Source organism: Microcebus murinus, chromosome 2 (genome assembly GCF_040939455.1).
Source record: "Microcebus murinus isolate Inina chromosome 2, M.murinus_Inina_mat1.0, whole genome shotgun sequence".
Lineage (NCBI taxonomy): Eukaryota > Metazoa > Chordata > Mammalia > Primates > Cheirogaleidae > Microcebus > Microcebus murinus.
In genome coordinates, this window is record NC_134105.1 from 64743908 (window position 1) to 64764317 (window position 20410).

A 20410-nucleotide genomic window follows, 5' to 3' on the forward strand; every position below is an offset into this window, starting at 1 on the left:
TATGTCCTGTTAAATCTGTCCACTGGGCTTTAATTTTGATTTTTGACGTTTTCTTTTCTAAAAAAGGTGACAATTTTTCAAATGTTCTCTATCACTTTTTATAGTCTCTATTCTTTGCAGCTATTTTCAAATTTGTCCTTTGACCCCTTAATTTTGGCAATACTAGTTTGAGTCCCTCTGACGGATAATTCCAATATCTGAATTCTATAGTCCTGTCCTTTCTGAATGATGTTTCTCCTGGTATTCAAACGTCGTGTTCTGTTTCCTCATGTATTTACTCATGAAGAATCCTTGAGGCCTAGCATACAGGTGCCTTCTTCCAGAGAGGATATATGTTGATCCCTGCTAGCTACCTGGAGGCACTAATTGTCTGGAACCTTTTCAAATCAAGTTCATAGATTGAAGATCCCTGAATAATGCATAGTGAAGGCTGTAAATTGGTAAAAATATGAGTCACTATTTCTTTAGGACAGGTTGTTTTTCTCTTTTATTTTCTCCTGTCTTCCTCTCAGATATGCCAAATTGCTATGATCTAAATGTCTGCCTTCCTACCCCTCCTCGAAACACATGTGTAGAAATTCTACCCCCAAGGTGATGGTATCAGGTATTAGGTATTAGGTGGAGCCTTGGGAAATGATTAGGTCATGAGGACTCTGCTTTATGGGATTAGTGCCCTTATAACAGAAGCCCAAGGGAGCTCATTTGCCCCTTCCACTGATATGGGAAATATCAGGTGCCGGGACGCTGCCACTTGCCGCCTCCCCATCGCTCCACATCTCCTTGGGCCAGCGCTGTGCATGGCCAGTTGGAGGGCACGCTGCTGGGGCCAGGGCCCCACAGCAGAGAGGCACCCCCCCCCACCCTGAGTGCCGGAATGCCCCCAAGCCCACAAGCCGCTGCCTATTTCTAGCCATGCTGCTTGCGTGATCCTGATTGGGTAATTTTTGAATCCCACTGTTATTGATTGGATGTTAAAGCTTGTTGTTGATTGGATGTTAAAGCTTGTGGTTGATTGGATGCTTTTTGAGCCCTACCAAGGGTATAAAAGCAGGAGCAGAAGGGGCAGAAGGGTGAGAAGACGGGAAGATGCTAAGAGAGCTGTAACACTAGGTGTGCTGAGCCTGCTGTGGAAGAATAAAGGGAGTTCTCTAGCTCTTCATGTGCCACGTGGTTCTTTCCCTGGTCAAATGAATAAGAGCTGTAACAAGAGCTGTAACGCTAGCTGTACACACTGCCGCAACACCACCATGAGAGAGCCCAGGTAGAAAGCACCATCTATGAGGAAACGAGCCTTCAACAGACAACAAATATACTGGCACCTTGATCTTGGACTTCTCAGGCTCCAGAACTGTGGGATATAAATTTCTGTTGTTTATAAGGCATTATTTCATGGTGATTTTTATAGCATCCCAAACAAACTAAGACTCAAATCGACCCTCACTGCAATCCCCTGGGATCAGAAGATAGAAGGGTAGAGATATAGTTACTACTGGTTCCTTTTGTCTTTATTTTTTTATTGCATTTTTTTAGAGATAGGGTCTCCCTCTGACACCCAGGCTGGAGTGTAGTGGCATGATCATAGTTCATTGCAGCACTGAACTCCTGGGCTCAAGCAATCCTCCCAGCTCAGTCTCCCAAGTAGCTGGGACTACAGGCACATGACATCATGCCTTGCTAATTTTTACAATTTTTTATAAAGAAGGGGTCTCACTATGTTGCCCAGGCTGGTCACAAACTCCTGGCCTCAAGTGATCCTCCTGCCTCAGCCTCCCAATCCCTTGTCTTAAAGGATTGGTACTTTTGGGGGCCCCAGCTCAGTGTAAACAGGATGTCCTTTTATACTCCTTTATGTGGAGACACTCAAAGAGTCTGATAAAACTATAGCTCTAATTTGATAGAATGCGAAATATTCTTGGGGCAAATGCAACTTAAATACTCCAAATTCAACTTGCTTCTCTGGATCCCCATTTTGATTTTGTCCTATAGACCTTACCTTAGATGTTTTTAAGAAAATCTTTTTAAAATAGCATTTTTAGTTGTTTTCAGCAAGAAAATTTCTCTGAATGTTTTATTGAAACATTCAACATTAAATAACATAACTGTCATTGAAAAGAGAGGCTTTGTAAACAATGGGGGCAAAGTCTCTTTCCAATTAGAGATTACAGTCTAGTCAGAGAACCACATCAAAAAAAAAAAAAGTAAGTAAAAAACCAAAGTGATTTGGGGTCATGATAAGAACTAGGAAGAAAATAGACAAGGAGCTGAGACAGAGATTAATGGAGGGGTGCGGAGGAGGGGAATATTGCAAAACTATTTTCCCTAAATGTCAAAAAAATCAATAATAACATAGGAAGGAATTTAAGACTATATAGAAGTTTAAGTTAAATTAAATGCCTGTGACAAATGACTTAGGCAAAAATGATTAAAGGTATTATTGAAAGAAGGCTGGATTGGGAATAGAGTTGCAAGAATTGGTCCCATGTGTCATTTACCTGCTGAATGATCTTGGGAAAGTCATCTAACCTATTCAATATGATTTAACCTCTAATTAACTATGCATCTGTTGGTTATCTATAAATGCAAGTCACTCTGTTAGGCATGGGTGGGAGTGGTCAGAGAGGTGAGGAAAGCATGGTTTTTGTACTTCCTGAAATATAGAGCTAATATAAGGCTAAAAAGAAACTACATGTACAAAAATTCATGTCTGCTCATCTCATTTCTAGTCCCAACTCTTTAGCTTGCTTGATCTTGAGTAAACCTCTCAACCAAATAATCTGATAATACAGCTTGAGACAGTGGTTTTCACACTGGACTCCCTGGAACATTAAATGTTCTATAGATTCCCCCTCCCCACCATCCCCTTAGCCTACTTTAAGCTGCCCACAAGGGAGATATGGAGTCCTGAAGCTTCATTGCAAAATCGACCAGAAGAGTTCTGCTTTTTTCATTCCAATATTGGGCTTTCTTATAATATTTAATGAGCATGAGTGAAGAATGGTTTAGCTAGCAAACACTCTGGTTGGTTGGTTGGTTGGTTGGTTGGTTGGTTGGTTGGTTGGTTGGTTGAAAAATGTAAAAGAGGCTGGGCTCGGTGGCTCACGCCTGTAATCCTAACACTCTGGAAGGCCGAGGCGGGTGGATTGCTCGAGGTCAGGAGTTCGAAACCAGCCTGAGCAAAAGCAAGACCCATCTCTACTATAAATAGAAAGAAATTAATTGGCCAACTAATATATATAGAAAAAATTAGCCAGGCATGGTGGCACATGCTTGTAGTCCCAGCTACTCAAGAGGCTGAGGCAGGAGGATTGCTTGAGCCCAGAAGTTTGAGGTTGCTGTGAGCTAGGCTGACGCCATGGTACTCACTCTAGCCTGGGCAACAAAGCGAGACTCTGTCTCAAAAAAGAAAAAGAAAAATGTAAAAGAGTTATGAAAGCTATGTAAGACTGGTGTTCATTCTGCTGACCAAAGAAATTTGGAGGCACTGTAGAATTATTGCAAGGGGTTTATACACAGAGGCATGTACCAAACATTAGCCATTGGTAAAATATATCGGTCTTTAGATGGATAGATACATACATACACACACATATATATGCATATATAGAGAGAGAGAAAGAGAGGGATGGGAGAGAGATGTAATACAACTGTAGATTTGCAATTTATGATTAATTCTTACTAATGAGAGGAAAACTCAAATAGTATAATAGATAATATGAACAGTAAATGCCCCCTCCTATCACACTCATTTCAATTTATTGTATATTCTTTCAGAATTTTTCCATACCTATCCCAATAGATTTGTGCTGTTTTTCATAAACAAAGGAAATTATACTATATAGTCCATCCTGCAATTTGATGTCCTCTCTTAATATATCTTGGACATGTTTCTATATCAGTACGTATTGATCCACCATCTTATTTTTTAGGACTGCAAGGTATTTCATTACACGAATGTAGCATAATTTATTTAACTAACCCACTATGGATGGACATTTATTATGTTTTCATAACCCGTTTTCAATTGTTTTGCTATTACAAAGATGCTGCCACCAACACCCTTTATATTACCAATTTTGAATATCTGTGGGAGCTGCTTTGGCAGCTGCAGTGTCATGCATTTTTTCAATCAAGAGATAATTTAAGTATTAGCACTCATGGAAATTTTTGACACTTAAAAGAGATCCTCATGCTAAAATCGTTTGGTAGCTACTGAGTTAAAATTTCATTTTAAGCTTTAGTTTAGCACATGCTGTTTGAAGTGTAACAGGCAATCAAGTTTGTTAACAAATGAGATAAATGAATGCCCTTATCTGGAACTTACCAAAATTGATTCATTGATGCAGCAAGCTCATTTTTTGAGCACTTATTCTGTGCTTGGGACTGTTGATTCAGGAATGAGATGTGGTTCTGTGCGTATAGCACTGGAGCTGGAGATCACCATGCTAACATCAATTGTAGCACAATGTAGCAAGTGTTAGCATAGAAGAGCTGCCCTGTGATTTTAATATTTTAATGTTGGCACTGAAAATGATGAACTAGAGCTGCTGTTCTCTACACCAATGTATGTAGTCATTCTCCAGGCATTTTCTGTAACTGTTTTCTGCAAAAGAAAAAAACAAACACAGACTTGGCAAATAAGCTTCAGTTTTCACATACTTTGCAATAATTTCCTATCTGGCTGACATTTTTTTTCCCTCTAAAATAAAGAATTTCTTTTTCTATTCTTACCTGTCTAGCAAGTCCTCTGCTCCTGTATTTATCTTTATGTGCCCTTTGAATGCAGCAGAGGTTTATCCTTGCAGATGTCTGCCGATGGTAAATTCAGACTAACACCTGACAATTTAGCCACTTACACTTCCCTCTCTCTCCAACCCTGAGCTGCACTGAATGCTATTTAGTGTCTTTTCTCTGATCAAGACATGCCCATCTTGCTTTCTTTTCTCCAAAAGAGAAATAGAGACTATGGAGGAACAGGTATTTTATTGTGGTCAATGAAGCTTTGAAATGCATCTACAATGCTAAAAATAATTACTACCCTTTATTAAATCTTTACCATTGTCATAAGTACTTTACCTACTATACTATGTAATTTATGTATGTCATTGTATTTAATTTCCATACCTAACGCTATCCCTAGTTTGTTCATGAAGCATAGGTAACTCACAAAGTCATGCAACTGCAACTGAAGAGCTTAATTTAAATCTAGGTTTGTCTAATTCCACTGTCTATACTGTCAACCCTACACTGCATTGCTTCCACAAGGAAAGGGTCTTTTTTTTTTTTTTTTTTTTTTTTTTTTTTTTGAGACAGAGTCTCGCTTTGTTGTCCAGGCTAGAGTGAGTGCTGTGGCGTCAGCCTAGCTCACAGCAACCTCAAACTCCTGGGCTCGAGCGATCCTTCTGCCTCAGCCTCCCGAGTAGCTGGGACTACAGGCATGAGCCACCATGCCCGGCTAATTTTTTTTTATATATATATCAGTTGGCCAATTAATTTCTTTCTATTTATAGTAGAGACGGGGTCTCGCTCTTGCTCAGGCTGGTTTTGAACTCCTGACCTTGAGCAATCCGCCCGCCTCGGCCTCCCAAGAGCTAGGATTACAGGCGTGAGCCACAGCGCCCGGCCGGAAAGGGTCTTTTCAAATATGAATAGTATTGATATCGCTAAACTATGTGTAAAAGCACAGAATACATGCTTCTCATCCTTCATCCTACCTCACCCTCACAAAAACAGAAAAAGCAACATTTGGGGGGCTTAAGAATAAACCTCTTGCCTGGGTGAAATGAATAAAAATAAAGTTTATTTCGGGAGGAAGTTCCTGAATATATTTGAGAAAGTTAAGTTTTATACCTGTCTTCCCATGTAACTTTGCCACCTTAGGGTCTTTATGTATACTGTCTCATCTATTTTTACCAATTTCTGCTAAATTATGCTGAAGGAGCAAGTTAGTGCTAACAAAGAAACCAGCTTGACAGATAGAGCCCCAAGGAAGCAAAGAAAATTTATCTATATTAGAGTAGTATTAGTCTAATCCCACATCCCAAAATGCCACACTTGGATTAACCAATCGCCATTAGATAAGAAGGATATAAATTAGCAATGGAAGACTTGGCCCAACCTCGCTGCTGGAAGCATATTATTAAGAGACCATGCCCAATAGTATTAGAGAGATATGGGTTTGACTATGATCTTGAAATCCAATGGGAAATAGAGTGCCAACTGGCACAGTTTCTTTCTATTAGTTCAGCCTCTTTCTTATATAAGGTAGTGGGGGTAAAACTATACATGTTTCATAAAGTCAGCCATCTAGTATAGACCGTATCTGTCACTGAGCTACAAAATCTTTTGCAAAATTTTGCTCTAATTTAATCATCTCGTTTACTGATTCACAATGTTTTTCTGAAAAAGGACAAGTGTAACATTTTGTGTTCCATCCAACTGAATCACACTTGGATAAAATTGCTTTCCTCTTTCATTGTTTGTCCACACTTTTTTCATTGTCTGATAAACATCTGTACATAGGAGTGTACATTTCAACACTGTTGATGTTTCTAAATAGTTTTAAATTCTAGTTGTTTGTCCATTTCTCTCCAATGGCTATCCAACATTACAAAGGAAAAGAGGAAAGAAAATACAACTAGTTCCCTACTATCTCATTACAGTGGAGATAAATTGGATGGTAAAAATTCTATTAGCAATTACATATTTTACAAATCGGAAATTCTCAGCAAGCAATATTTAAACATTCCCAGTTGCCTTTATCATTTTGGAGTGGGGAAGAGCATGATGATTGCTACCTGGTTATGCATGAGATTTAGATAAAACATGAAACTCCATGGCTCAGAAAAAACACTGTACATATGTAGAATTTCATGAGAGGCATTCAAGAACATTTATAAAGTAAGCCCCAATTATTTCTTAGGTGAGGCCCTTAGTGCTGACCAGTTCCTGTTACTATGCTCACTAATGAAGCCTATGCCAGCTTAATTTTTGGTAAGAAAAGGATATTCTACCATCTGCCTCTCCCTTTTTAATTGCTTGAGCATTATTGTCTATTTTAATTTAGCAGTGGCGAAGAAACACCAATTAGAGGCACATGTGAATCAAGAAGTAGGAAGATATTACCATGTAAGATCCTTATATAATCACCTAGCCAAAGTTTATTATTGAGGAGTAATGTGTCAAACAAATTCATGAGAGTCATAAACAAGGCATCTACCCCATATAATATACATCAAACAACCAATTAACAATTGAATACCTACTATGCTAATACCATTGTCTTGCTTGTTTTTTTTTTTTTGCATTTTTCTCCCAGAGTGAGAGTAGTTAATTTTCTCAATATGAAAGTAAGACATGTTCATCACAGAATTTACTGATATTTGGAGATGCCACCCATAATCCTAACATCTGTCAGAGAAAAACATGAAACATTTCCACATCTTTCCAGATTTTTACTGCATACATACATAGATGTCTATTTTTTATTTTAAAGATGGAATTACACTAGATATTTAGTTGCCTGTTTTTTTAAATGTAAGTTGTGAATAGCTCTACACTGTTCTCCTAGGGACTATAATGGCTCTCTTAGTTTTCTCATTAAGGATTTATCATTTATTTAATAAATTCTGACTGATTAATCAATATCTTTCTTTAATCAATATCTTATTGACTGACTTTTAGATAGTTTCTACTTTTTCAGTATTTTTGCTCTTATTATTTTTAACTGACACATAGTAATTATACTTATTTATGAGGTACAGTGTAATATTTCAATACATGTATAACGTATAATGATCAAATCAGGGTAAGCAGTATGCCCATCGCCTCAAATATTTATCATTACTTTGTGTTGGGAACATTCAAAATCTGCTTTTCTAGCTATTTGAAAATATACAATAAATTGTTAATTATAGTCACTGTAGGGTGCTATAGAAAACTATTATTCCTCCTATCTATGTTGTAATTTTGTATCCATAATCAACCTTTAGCTATTCCCTTACCCTTCTCAGCCTGTATTCTCTATCTCCATGAGATCAACTTGTTTGGCTTCCACATATGAGTGAGAACATGCAATATTTTTTGTTAAAATGTAGTTGTTTATTTGTTGTTTGGGCTGTCTTTGGGTGACAAGTGCTAGTGGCTTCTAGTTGGCCATCTTCAACCTGCCCTGATCATGTTGAGCATGTTTATAAGATGAGAGTGCTTGGTTTCTAAGAAATTGTTTTCACCCAACTTCAGAAAATATGTTAGCTGTCCATGAACTAATTAAACAGCATCATTTTCAGCTACCTGCTTGAACTCACTGAGCATTAACGGATTGTCTATTTAGGGAAATAAAACTTACATAACTGTGTCCCTTTTTAAACTTTTAACTTTAAATAAGCCCAAATGTATATCATGCTTAAATACCTAGAAATATTCTCCCCTTAAAAAATAATCACTTGTTCATCCATAGAGGAAAAAAATGATGATCTTCAGGCTTGCCCTCTAAAGGATTAAAAGTCATAATTATTTTTTGCAATTCCAAGAGAAGTAAACTAAACAGATATGAATTGGCAAGGAAATATTTAATAAATAGATGACACATTTTCTTTTAAAACAGCAGTGAAATCTAGCCTCTTTGCTTGACTAAATCCCTGTGCCACGGGATTCTGATAGGATCCTTGTGCTTTTCTTAGCCTGGTGCTCTTCCCATTGAGTATGTCATACACACAAACAGATGACACCGTGTCTGGGAAATTGAGGTCAGGAGGGAATATACCACTCTGCCTGCCGGGCTCCCTAGTATGTTATTTCACCTGCTGGGTACAGAAACTTCTCTCCAGAGTTCAACAAAGAAAGTGCTTCCTTGATTAATCACATATGAGTTCCTGCACCCGGGGGTCACTGGGTGATGATTCTTTGATACATACCAAGAGAATCCACCCTATAAAGGTGATATTACTGCTGCCATCAACCCTCCTGGTATACATTATTCTAACCTATAGGCTCTAACCCAGCCAGCTTGTTTTAATAAGATTACAGAAGGAGACTCAACTCAAAACTGCAAAACAACAAAAAACTGTGAAAAAACAAAAACAAGAAAATTCTTCTTAAACTCCCTACCCTCTTCTGAAACAAAATAACAGGTATTTCTTCTTAAGTTGATCTTGTTTTTCCTATACTCTCCAATTTTCTTACTATTTTGCCCATATTTTCTACTTGAAACCACCAAGAAACAATATTGTTCTCAGAGCATTCCTTTTCTCACAGCCTCCAACATGCCACACATATGCACCAGTCTTTATTTTAAACTCACCATCATCACCCCAAACAGCCCATCAGAGGCCAGAGACTTTCATTTATTCATTTGGCAAACATCGATTGAGCAACTCTCTCATTTCATGCTGGGTACCATGCTAGCTGCCAGGATAAGCAAACCAGATACATTGCTCACATTTGTGGAGCTGATTTCAGTGGAGTGGAGAAGACACTCACTTTTCAAATGATCATTTTTAAAAATATGTGATAAAAACTGTGACGAGTGTAGGATAGACAGGTTTACTCAGTTGAGAGAAGATCTAACCTACTCAGAGGAATCTAGGAAAGTATCCTTGATGAGATGACCTTGATAACAAGCAATTAATCCCAGAATAGCAATGATAAAAAATAAAGTGCCTGTTGGAATTTGCATAACACTTTTTCTTTAATGATGATACCTCTAGGTTCCCATATCAAAAGTAGTGTTATCAAAGAATTCATTAAGCAGGTATTCTTGGAAAGGAAAAATGGGTTTTAAAATGTGCAGAAAAATATACGTTTACATTTCTTCTGCAGTTTAGATGTTTCTGTATTTTGTCCATTTATCTACTGCTCTTTCCTAAAATGACAGAGAGAGATAGTAGTCTGTGAAATCAATGACTTTGATTTTCATGAGAACATCTGATCACAGTATCTTACTTAGTAGGTAAATGTTCATGAGAGACCTCATGAACTATGAGCTCAGTCCACAGCATGGAGAAGCTGTGACCCCCTAGAATCAGATATGCAGAATACCAATTCCCTTGCCACTATCTACTAACTATATGATCTTAGGCAAGTTACATCAATATACTTGCTTTAAAAGGAAAATAATGTTTTTTATTGTAGATAGTTCTTGTGAAAATTAAATGAGAATATTTTGTAATAAACACTTGTATTTAATATGTCTCAGACACTGTTCCAAGAACTTTCCAGTATTTAATCAATTAATCCTCATAATAAACCCATGAGGAAGGTTTTCTTTATGAGTTTTTATCACATTTTATATATAAGGAGACAGAGGCACAAAGAAGCTAAGTTACCTGGCCAGGGTCATACAACTAGCAAGAGGCAAAATTTAGATTCAAACTCAGAACTTAGATTCTCAGCTACTTCACCCAGAATCTTTGAATAGGCATAAAGCACTGCACAAAATACCTGGCAGGTTGTAAGCATTTAAGAATGTTAATTACTATTCCGCACAGCTATCTATATATCCATACTCTGATAAGTGGTCATCTCAAATTTCCTCAGACTAATACTGTTCTTCACCTAGAGAATTCGATCTCTTCTCCCTTTTTGGTCATTTCTTACTCCCATTCTCATTAATTCCATCCAATAGACAGATATATGGCACCTCCTTATTTTTAATTTAACTACAATAGAATAATAGACAAATCAAGATTACTATGTAATACATATAGACTTGTGTAGTATCTGAATTGAATGTAAACACGACTTTTAGCAAAGATTCTAAAAGCCATGATCACATTCTAAGACAATTTTTCAGGCATGCCTCAATAGCTTTGAGGTCCCCAATACTGGGATTAATCTTTCATCGTCTTCTCAACACAGAAATTGCCTTGTTAGTTTATGCCACAAAGTACATAAGTTGCACTGAATTTTATGTTGATTTCATAGCAAGCCTTTTTAGGCATGTGTAAGTGTTTTCTGGGGAATGCCAACTCTGTGAGGGAGAGAGAACATTTTCTCAGTGATAGTCAATTTCTCAGATATTATCACTTATTCGACACCACAAAACAATTGAAAGAATGAAGTCTTCTTTGGCGTTTGCCAATGACTGTATTAACTTAGAATTGGATATACTTTCACATATTCAGGGAACTATTTAGGCTATTGAAATATACGATTTCATATATATTGAACAAAATATCTCACAGTTTCAAAATAATAATAGTGATTGCTTTCATAAGGCCTTTTGTAATTTTCTAATAAGTTAAAAAGATCAGTTGAATAATCTCTCCTACCCCAAAAAGTCATTATGGAATCATGATTATGATATGTAAGGACATTTTATATACATGTATATATATATATATATATATATATATATATATACTTTTATTTCATTTTCTTTTAAAATCCAACAAAATGTTATCTCCTCATGAAAAGTTACAAAATTTTAGTCCTTTTGAAAAAGATTATAAATAATTTGAGGCTTCAGACACACACTTAATCTATTGGTAGAAAATTTTCCCATCTCCACTTAATTATCTTGAAAAAGTTCAAGAAGAGACATTAAAAAACCTTTAACCACACATTAAGATGTTTTGAATATTGCTGTGTTTACTGAGAACTGACCAAGAGGAAGCACACTCTTAGCTGCAATATGAAACATTTAGGCTGGAGCGAGAAATGGCCTCCAGTATAGTTTTTACATCATGGAATTTTTTTATCAGTGTAAATCAGAGACCCTCCGTGTTAAGGGCTTCACAATAGAATTTTCACCTTTCAAATACAATTTAGGTTTAACACTGCTTTGAGATAAGGCGTGAACTGAGTGACATCTTAGCTTCGTTTGATCCTTCACCTTGAAGGACTGGCTACACGGGAGCGTAATAGCACCAATCTTGATCGCAGAAGTGAAACCGATTTTGCTAAAACATCTGAAATATACTCTTCCTAAACAGTAACACCTGCTGGTACAGAAAGTCCCAAGGAGTCTTTGTTCCCGGGAGATTTCCCAGCCCAGTGTTCCCCCGCCCAAGAGGCTTAGGTAATGCAACTAAGGTCAGAGAAACACAGCCAGGGGTCCAGCCTCTGGGCTGTTCCTTAAACAAAATTGCTTTTCTAACTCTCCTCACTCTCAAGTTTTGAATAAGCTGGAATTTCAACCATTGCCATCGATATTTTTCTGTTAATTAAAAATAACAAATGACATTGTTGTCTGAGAGGAGTTATGCTCTCAGTAGTAGATGCCACCAGAGCCTGGAAATCACAGTCTTTGGGGAAAGCAGAACTCTGCTCCCCAATCAGCAACATCTGTGACATGAAAAGGGGGCTCTAGAGGTTCAAATCAATTTGAGCTTGTCAGTCTCCAGGCAAATGCCACAGAATCTTCAGATACAGCTTGTGATGAGGGAGTGTTGAATGGAAATAAGCTCAATCAACTTTCCAGTTGAGATCATTGAAAAATACCAGGATTTTTTCATTTTGTATTTATTTATCATTGTTTGGTTTGGGTTTGCTTTCGGTTACATTTGGTTTGAGCTCCTTATTCCTCGTCTGATGTCTCTTGAAGAAATGTGCATTTTCCATGAGAGATGTTTCCTCCCGTTTCAAGAAATCGTCATGGAAGAGACGTTCATTGCTACCATCTGTACTTGGTTTAGAAAAGCTTTGATTAATAAGGACCACCCTATTGTTCATTTGTTTGACATGTGGAAATATTTGTAATCTGTTCCTGGTGCGAGAGATTTCAGCCAGGACCTGGTTTGACTTTCAAACCCACGTTGCCAGTGAAAACCAACCTCCTGAATCCAGAGGTCAGTGGGGGAAACAACCAAAGGTGTTTTATTCTCCCTTCAGCAACCCACCCTCCCCTCCACCAAACACCAACACCTGTTAGAAGTGAGGTTGAAAAGATCCTCTTGGAACTCCCAGACAGAGACCCAATTCCATCCTGAAAGAGGCTCTGATGTATGGCATATAATGAAAGCTGGAGACTGCCCACTGTTACACATCATTATCATTCAGATCATGAAAGAAAATGAAATGGTTCAAGCAGATAACAGCTGTTTTTATTCTGCTTTTCAAAGATTCTCTTAAACAAAGATTCTCTTAAACCTGATCTCATGGCTTTTATTTAAGGGTGAACACCCAATTGTAAACATAGGAGAGATGCATTCTCATGATGTCAGTAATAAAAGCATGTATAAAGCAGCATGTGTATTCTGGAAAGCTAACTAACCATTAAAGCCAAGAAACATAGTCTGGCACAAATCTTATTATGTGTCCAAGAGGACTTGATGGTATGCACATAAGAAAATGTAATGAAACAGCGGGAAGGAGAAAAGAAGGGAGAGGGAGGAGCGGAGGGTTGGGGGGTTCAGTTACGTATCTGGGAGATGTTAGCAAAATTAGACAGAAGTAAAGCTGCCAAGATCATCTGAGAAAGGGGTGAGCATAGCAGGTAGAAATGTATGCAATTTTGTTTCTATTTCACTATCTGTTGTGCGGCAGACTCATCTCATTGCATTTTTATCTATTAGTTATAGACAATGAGGCTGTTACGCAGACACACACAGGAGAAAGGAAGAGGCCCAGTCTTCTTTTATCAGGAGTGCACATCTCATTTGGGGCGATGTGCATCTATTGTGTTTGTAATTGCTATGATCATTATCATAAGCATTAGGTCTAGCTTGCATGAGGAATTTAGCAACACACATTGCTCATCAAAATTCTGTAAAAATAAAATAGCATGCAAGGGAATTTTGACAGAGTAAAACCTTATACAAAGCCAGTCTAAATAGACATTTGTCATAATTTTTTATTTTTGCAAAATATAGTGAAAAGATAAGCAGTCTCTCCTACATGCACTGTAAAATGGATTATTCATTTTTTAAATGTTTTCTTCTTATTTCAGTGTAAGTAGCATCCTTTATAAAATGGGTCATTGTATTTAAGTAGAAATAAATCATTCCTTTACTGTACTTAATAAAAATTTTTGTGTCTGAGGAAAATATATGTATGTATATGCATGTAAAGTTTATACCTAATGTTGGTTTATGAACCACATAAATTATAACATTAAACTAAAAGATGAGTTCAACAAGCAGTTTAAAATTGTGAATCTGCTGGTTTGTGTGCTTAGATTTGTGCTTAAAAACAAAATAGAACGCATAAAAATGTCAACTCCATAGATTTGCTGCTAAAAGATCGTTGTTCACCTGTGCATAAAATACAACGGCCCCCAAGGGTGTGCACACTTACAAACGCAAATTAATCTTTTACCTGCCCAATGCGCAAACTATAATGGATTTCAACGCTGAACAATATAAATTACTAAACATGAGATTGTTTTTGATATCTTTGCCAAAGAAAAACTATAATACATGGTTGGGGGTCATAAATTACAGTTGGATTTTTTGCTCTTAAATCCTCATTAGCTGTGTGGGAGGAGCCAATGAAATAAAGTAGCAACAATGTCTACCAATATATGACTTTCTATTTCTTTGAATCAAATAAGAAATGATCAGTGAACACCATCCAAGTAATGGGCAAACTTATAACCCTGGCTCAAGCATAACAAAAGCAATCCATGTAACTGAAAATATTACCTTCCTAATATATTGAAATAAAAAAAAAGAAATGATGTATTTGCTTAAACTATTCTGAAATGGCATTTCCAGTTCTGTTAGAAACAATGTTAAGATTGAAATGCTAAAATTTTTTATCAATGTGAAAAATGCTAATTGCACAGGCTTGTGTTAAAATACAGCAGTAGTACATGCAAACATATACACACACATGCCTAATAACTGAAACTATTAAAACATTCTGTTATTGGTTATGACGATGTTAGTTTCCCAGGTTGTGAATTATCTATTCTTTTTCTCTCCTCCTATCTGTGTAGTTGTGATTTTCCTTACTGGTGTATCCACTACTAAAATGCAAGTAAAAATAAAAAGGGAATGAAGAAGGCACCTACCACCTCTGGGAGAAATACAAAATACACATTTGTATTTGTTAAAAGCTCTAAATATCTGTTGAATAAATGGCTTTAAACAATTGACTGAAATACACAATTTCACTCTGTAAATATATCCTGAAACACAGAAGCTGTGTAGGTTAGGCAGCTAGAGTATAGCTCTAAAATTCAGAGAATCCCTTCTATTTCTGGAACATAAGATAGTCACATGGCTGTGAAACATAAATTTGGATGCCAAATGAATAACAAGTTTGGAGGCTGAGCGCCAAGTGACTTCAAACATCTGTGAAGTGAAAATATCCCTGTACCAAGGCATGTTACTGCGTTGAAAACAATTACTGTTACTGATCATTTTCTTGCTTTAAAGTACATATCTTCTAATGAGAGCAGGTGTGCCGATGACTTTGTGAATCTTCATTAATCAAATCACAAATGGACACCCTCCTTCTTTTTTTTGTAAATCCATGCAAACAAAATTACAACTTCTTAACATCTCAAAAAAAGAAGTATGCGATATTTTAGTAAGGAAGGATAAATTTCACCTTCCCACTCCTCCAGGATTCACGTTAACAGTAATCCAAAAGCAAGAGAGCAGAGACAATTTGAAAATCTGCCCCTTTAGCCTCTGCCTTGGGTACATTAATGACTACAAGATGTTGGACGCATATTTGAGCAGTAAAAAGAATCTGCTTCCCAAAAGGAAAAAGAAACTGGGAACAGACCCAGAGGAACAATAAGTTAGTGGACAAGTCTAAGAAACTCTGAATATCAGCACGTTCCAAAGCTTAGTAACAAAGAGACTATTGCATGATCTCTACATGAAAGTCAGCACAAACCTATTCTATCATTATGACTTCTAGAGCATCACTTATTTTTCATAAGGCAGATATTTTTCTTACCTTGGAATTTATTGTGCAATGCTAACAATTAGCATTCTGCCATTCTTTTTTTATCCTAGTCATAAAATGGCTTAGTAGCCAGCTAAAAAAATAAAGAATGAAGAGAAAGGGGAAATTTGTATTTGAGGTCATGTACTGAATTTAGGTTCCACTTTTAAAGGATGGAGTAAAACAAAAATGTCTTGTTTTCAAAAAGTTTATTTTGATTTTGAAGAGCATTTTTACTGAGATGCCTTTCTTTCCTTCCTTTACTTTTCTTTCAGTTGTCTTACCTTTTCTCCACACATCCATGATGCAGATTAGCACTGGCCTCCAAGCCCCAGGCATCAAAGGAATTAGGTCAGACCCAGAAGAAATCAGGTTGCAGGCAAGAAAAAAATTTAATAAAATAGAAGCTATGCTAGCCTGGAACTTCTGTACTCCTTCAGGCAGACTAACAAGCCCTAGCCTTAGATGTAACAGTATTAAGTAATTGATATGTGGGAGAAAAGCAGAGATGTTTGAGAGACCAAAGATTTGAATAGAATTAGCAACACGATGATATGTGGAATTTATTTAAAGTCAGTCTGTATATGCTACTTGAGTCGTCTTGGTGCTCAACCTTTAAAAATATTAATATTTGCAATTAAAAATAATTCCAGAAAAATATCTATAGAAATATCCTTTTTCCTATAATTAAGGTTTGTTTTTTTTAAGTCGTTTTGTATTTGTATTCCACCCAAAATTAGTGGTCTTTTAAAGTATATGTATACACATATATAAGAAATTCATTTTCAGTTAGCATATTTAATACTTATTTACTCAAATAGCACTATGTTATCCTCTTTGGGGCTATTCTAAGGACCAAAAATAGAGAGAAAGAGATTTTACTGGAAAATGTCCACGCTTATTGCATTCTCCAGATGACCATTTTAGTTGCCATCATTACTGCCTCCAAAATGATTGGAGAAGTAATTCAAATTCAACCTATCACATTATCCAAGGGCATTCTATGAATAGCTGCAACCCAAAGCAAGTTCTGGCAAAGATGCAAAGGCAGCGTATCAAAGTCAGCAATAACATTCAAGAGTATTTTCTAGAGTTGGCAAATGCAGATGAGAATATTTATATGCGATCTCTCAAACTATAGAAAGTATTTTGGGAAAGATATTTTTCACAAGCCTTAGATTAGCCATTATGTATTTTCTTAGCATTTTAAAGGTTTTTTTTTTTCCTTTTTTCTTTTTTGGAAGATGAAACAAACCTTTGGGAAATGCCAGTCACATTTACATGTCATCCCAATTAATCCTCTCAGCCGCACCGTGCGGGAGATACTGGGTGTCCTTAGCATGCCCACTTGGGATAAGAAACCTAGGCACAGGCGTTAAGCAAGTTGCTATAGGCCTCAGAGTAGGAAGGAAACAAAGACAGAATTTGAACTCAGGGCATCTGAATGAATTTCTAGTGGTTTTTCTGTCTTGTGCAAACAGTGTTAAGTTTTAGGAATGGTGAAGCTTCTTTGGCTTCTGAATGTAGTTAATCTCAGATTGTAATAGCTCTCAGACATCCCTTCAAAAGATCATTATGATTATAAATGCTACCATTTTAACCAAGGGAAAAAAATTATCCGAGGTAACAGATATTGAGAGATTATTTCATACCAGATATACGTAAGTTTTTCATGTATAATTTCATTTAATACTCATTATAAGACATTTACTTATTATCCCCAATTGAACAAAGGGAATCTGAAGCAAAGAGATTGAGTAATTTTCCCCAGGTTATTAGCTAGAAAAAGTAAGAGCCAGAATTCAGACTCACAAAATCTGGTTCCAGAGGCAGTGCATATAACCACTAAGTTCTATTGCCTCCCCAAGTCATTGTTAATTGAATTACTCTATCATGTTGTACATAAAGGAGTAGAATTTTGTTAAATGAATATTTGCTGAACGTAAATGAACATCAATGATTAAGGACATGTTTTGCATATACCAGGCCTTTTGTCTAGAATTACTTTTTCTCACTACCAGCTTCTTTTAAAATTCAGCTTTAATGTTAGCCTTCCCAGATCCGCCAGTCTAACTTATAAGCCATTCTGTCTTTACAGGGTATTGTGATCACATCATCTATCACACCCTGTGATAATAATATACTTACTAATTGAGTCTCCACTTGGACTCTGAGCTCCTTGGGGAAAGAGACTCCATCATCTCTGCCTTTCTATGACTAGTAACGATACTTGTTATGTAGCAGCTGCCCAAAATAGATTTTATTTATAAGTAGATGAAAGAATAAAGTGATTTTTAAATAGTTGGTTGGAACAGATGGATGACTGGATGAAGGATGGATACATGGATGGACGGACGGATGGATGGATGGATGGGTAAATGCTAGAAATATAAAAGAATAAATCATATATACATATAGGAAATGTGTAAGTCAGTCCAACGTATGTGCCAGCTTTAAACAGACAGAGCTTCCCGGACATAGTTCTAAAAGAGGAAATTTTTTTTTTAACCCAATCACTTCCCCACATTATCTTTAAATACCATTCTTTTTTCTATTCTTTCCATTTAACAGCCATTAATGATGACTCGGTAAGCTGGTGATAAATTTGACCTTGGAAATTTTCTCCAATCTTGTGTTATGTATGTATCAAAGTTTTGAGCTTGATTTCACTCCTCTTAAGTGAAGGGGGACTTGTAGTCCTCTAGCTATCTCCGAATAGAAGAGCAGCATTGCATTCCTGGCTCTCTGGATGCAGCCCTCCACTTCCCTCAGCCATTTGCCTGGCAGTGCTACTTGAAGACTTGGCCTCTATTACCCCTACTAGATTTAGCAATGGAAGCAGCATGACATCCTAACCTACTGCCAAGTGTGAATCTTCCACTTCAGAACAGATATATCATCCTGGTCCTAACAAGAAAAACACCATATAATATTTCCAATATTTTAATATTTTGTCCACTTCAAGTGTTGGATTATATCTAACTGCCTGGCAGAACAGGAAATAAAAACGATGTTTTTCTCATCAATAACCAAAACATTGTAAGATTACAAAACATTAATTTCACTTAAAAAAAAAAGATGTGGAAACTGTAGGCTGCCATCATGGATGCCTTTATGATATAGTTTATGAATCTAATATTCTGTTAAGAATATAATTAATAGAGAGACATTGCTCCATGAAAGATTTGGGGTTGTTTATAACCAGAGAAAAATTATTTACTGCTTTGAGAGTTGTTTTGGACAATTACTCATCAAAGTAATTACAAATATAAAGGCAAATAAAGATTGGCTTTTCTACTTGAAGTCAGTGAACACTGATTTTTGCAAAATGAGAGAAATTTACTGGCTTTCCTTTTACACTATCAGACAGCTTCTCTTTTTTTGATGTGCTAGACTACATAATTATTTTCCACAGTAATATAACTTAATATTCATTATTTCATTAGATATTTATAGAGAACCCACTGTGTGCCAAGCACTGAGCTAATCACATACAGCGCAATATATTTTCTGACTACTAGTTAAATATCTCTCTAACTGTGTTTTTCCCTCCAGGGACTGAGTGCTTTGACTATGCACCATATGCACAAACTAGCCAGTCGAAATATCCAAACAAAATAACATTGGGGGCAAAATATACACATATGTGAATATATTTTAATTAATAACAATTGTAATCCCCCAGTTTACATGATGATAAACTACTAGAGATTTGAGTCAGCTAAAGAACACATAAATTCAAATTATTGTTTGTTCCTACTGAAAGGCAACAAGGATGGCTGGAGTGTTTCCATCTTCTGGTTATGTAAATTAGAAAATATGCAAAAAGTCTCCTTTTGATTCTTGTTTAATTTTCTCTAGTCAGTCAAATATGTGTTTATAAAACCTAAGTACTTCCACAGTATGTATACATGTGTGGATGTGGATATGTGTGTATATTCATGTATCTGCATATATACGTGTGTATATATACGTTTTTAAACTACGACACTGTATTCACTGTGGCAGTGTACCAAAATCCATTTAGGATGCAAACAGTAAAGGGGGGGAGGAGTCACAGTGCCCCTAAGTAAGACGTCTGTGAAAATGGCCTGAAGACCAATCGATCAATATACAAAAATCATCACAACTTCTAAAGGCTAGCAACATAAATCTTCTAAAAAAAAATTAAAAATTGTATGTTGGAAAATGTGGGTTACCAAAACATTCTTTACCTCTGGATTACCACTCTGTGCTGTCTCATATTCTTGCAAGTCTCGCTGGGGTGCTTGGTAAACACACTTCACCTTTCTTTCTTCAGTTTCAGGGTAGAAAGGGTCCCTTTAACGCCTGAAGACAGTAAATCACAGTTTGTGTGGTGGTTCTCAGAAGACACTTAAAGGACTGAACTGGATGCTCTACATAGCACCCTTGCCAAAAGAGTTCGGAAATGACTTCCAGCTTCCCACAGTAATAAAATGGCACTGTTTGGCATCTTCGAGGTAATAAAAGTGAATTTTTTCCATTCTAGTAAATGAGAAGAGAGGCCTGGTTGTTTCAAAAACTGATTAAAATTCGTGTGTTTTCCTCAAAT

The 20410-nt window shown here is 36.5% G+C and overlaps 1 protein-coding gene across 3 annotated transcripts in view; it reads left to right on the forward strand.

The window, feature by feature from the left end:
• Positions 1-20410, forward strand: part of ADGRL2 (adhesion G protein-coupled receptor L2) — a 632947-nt gene that overhangs the window by 81547 nt on the left and 530990 nt on the right. For 2 of the 3 annotated variants that reach the window (XM_075999599.1, XM_075999596.1), the window contains exon 2: positions 20138-20318. The exons of the other annotated variant lie outside the window; for it this stretch is intronic. The gene's annotated coding sequence lies outside the window, so the exon portion shown is untranslated. The remainder of the gene's footprint in view (positions 1-20137; positions 20319-20410) is intronic. 3 annotated transcript variants of the gene reach the window in all.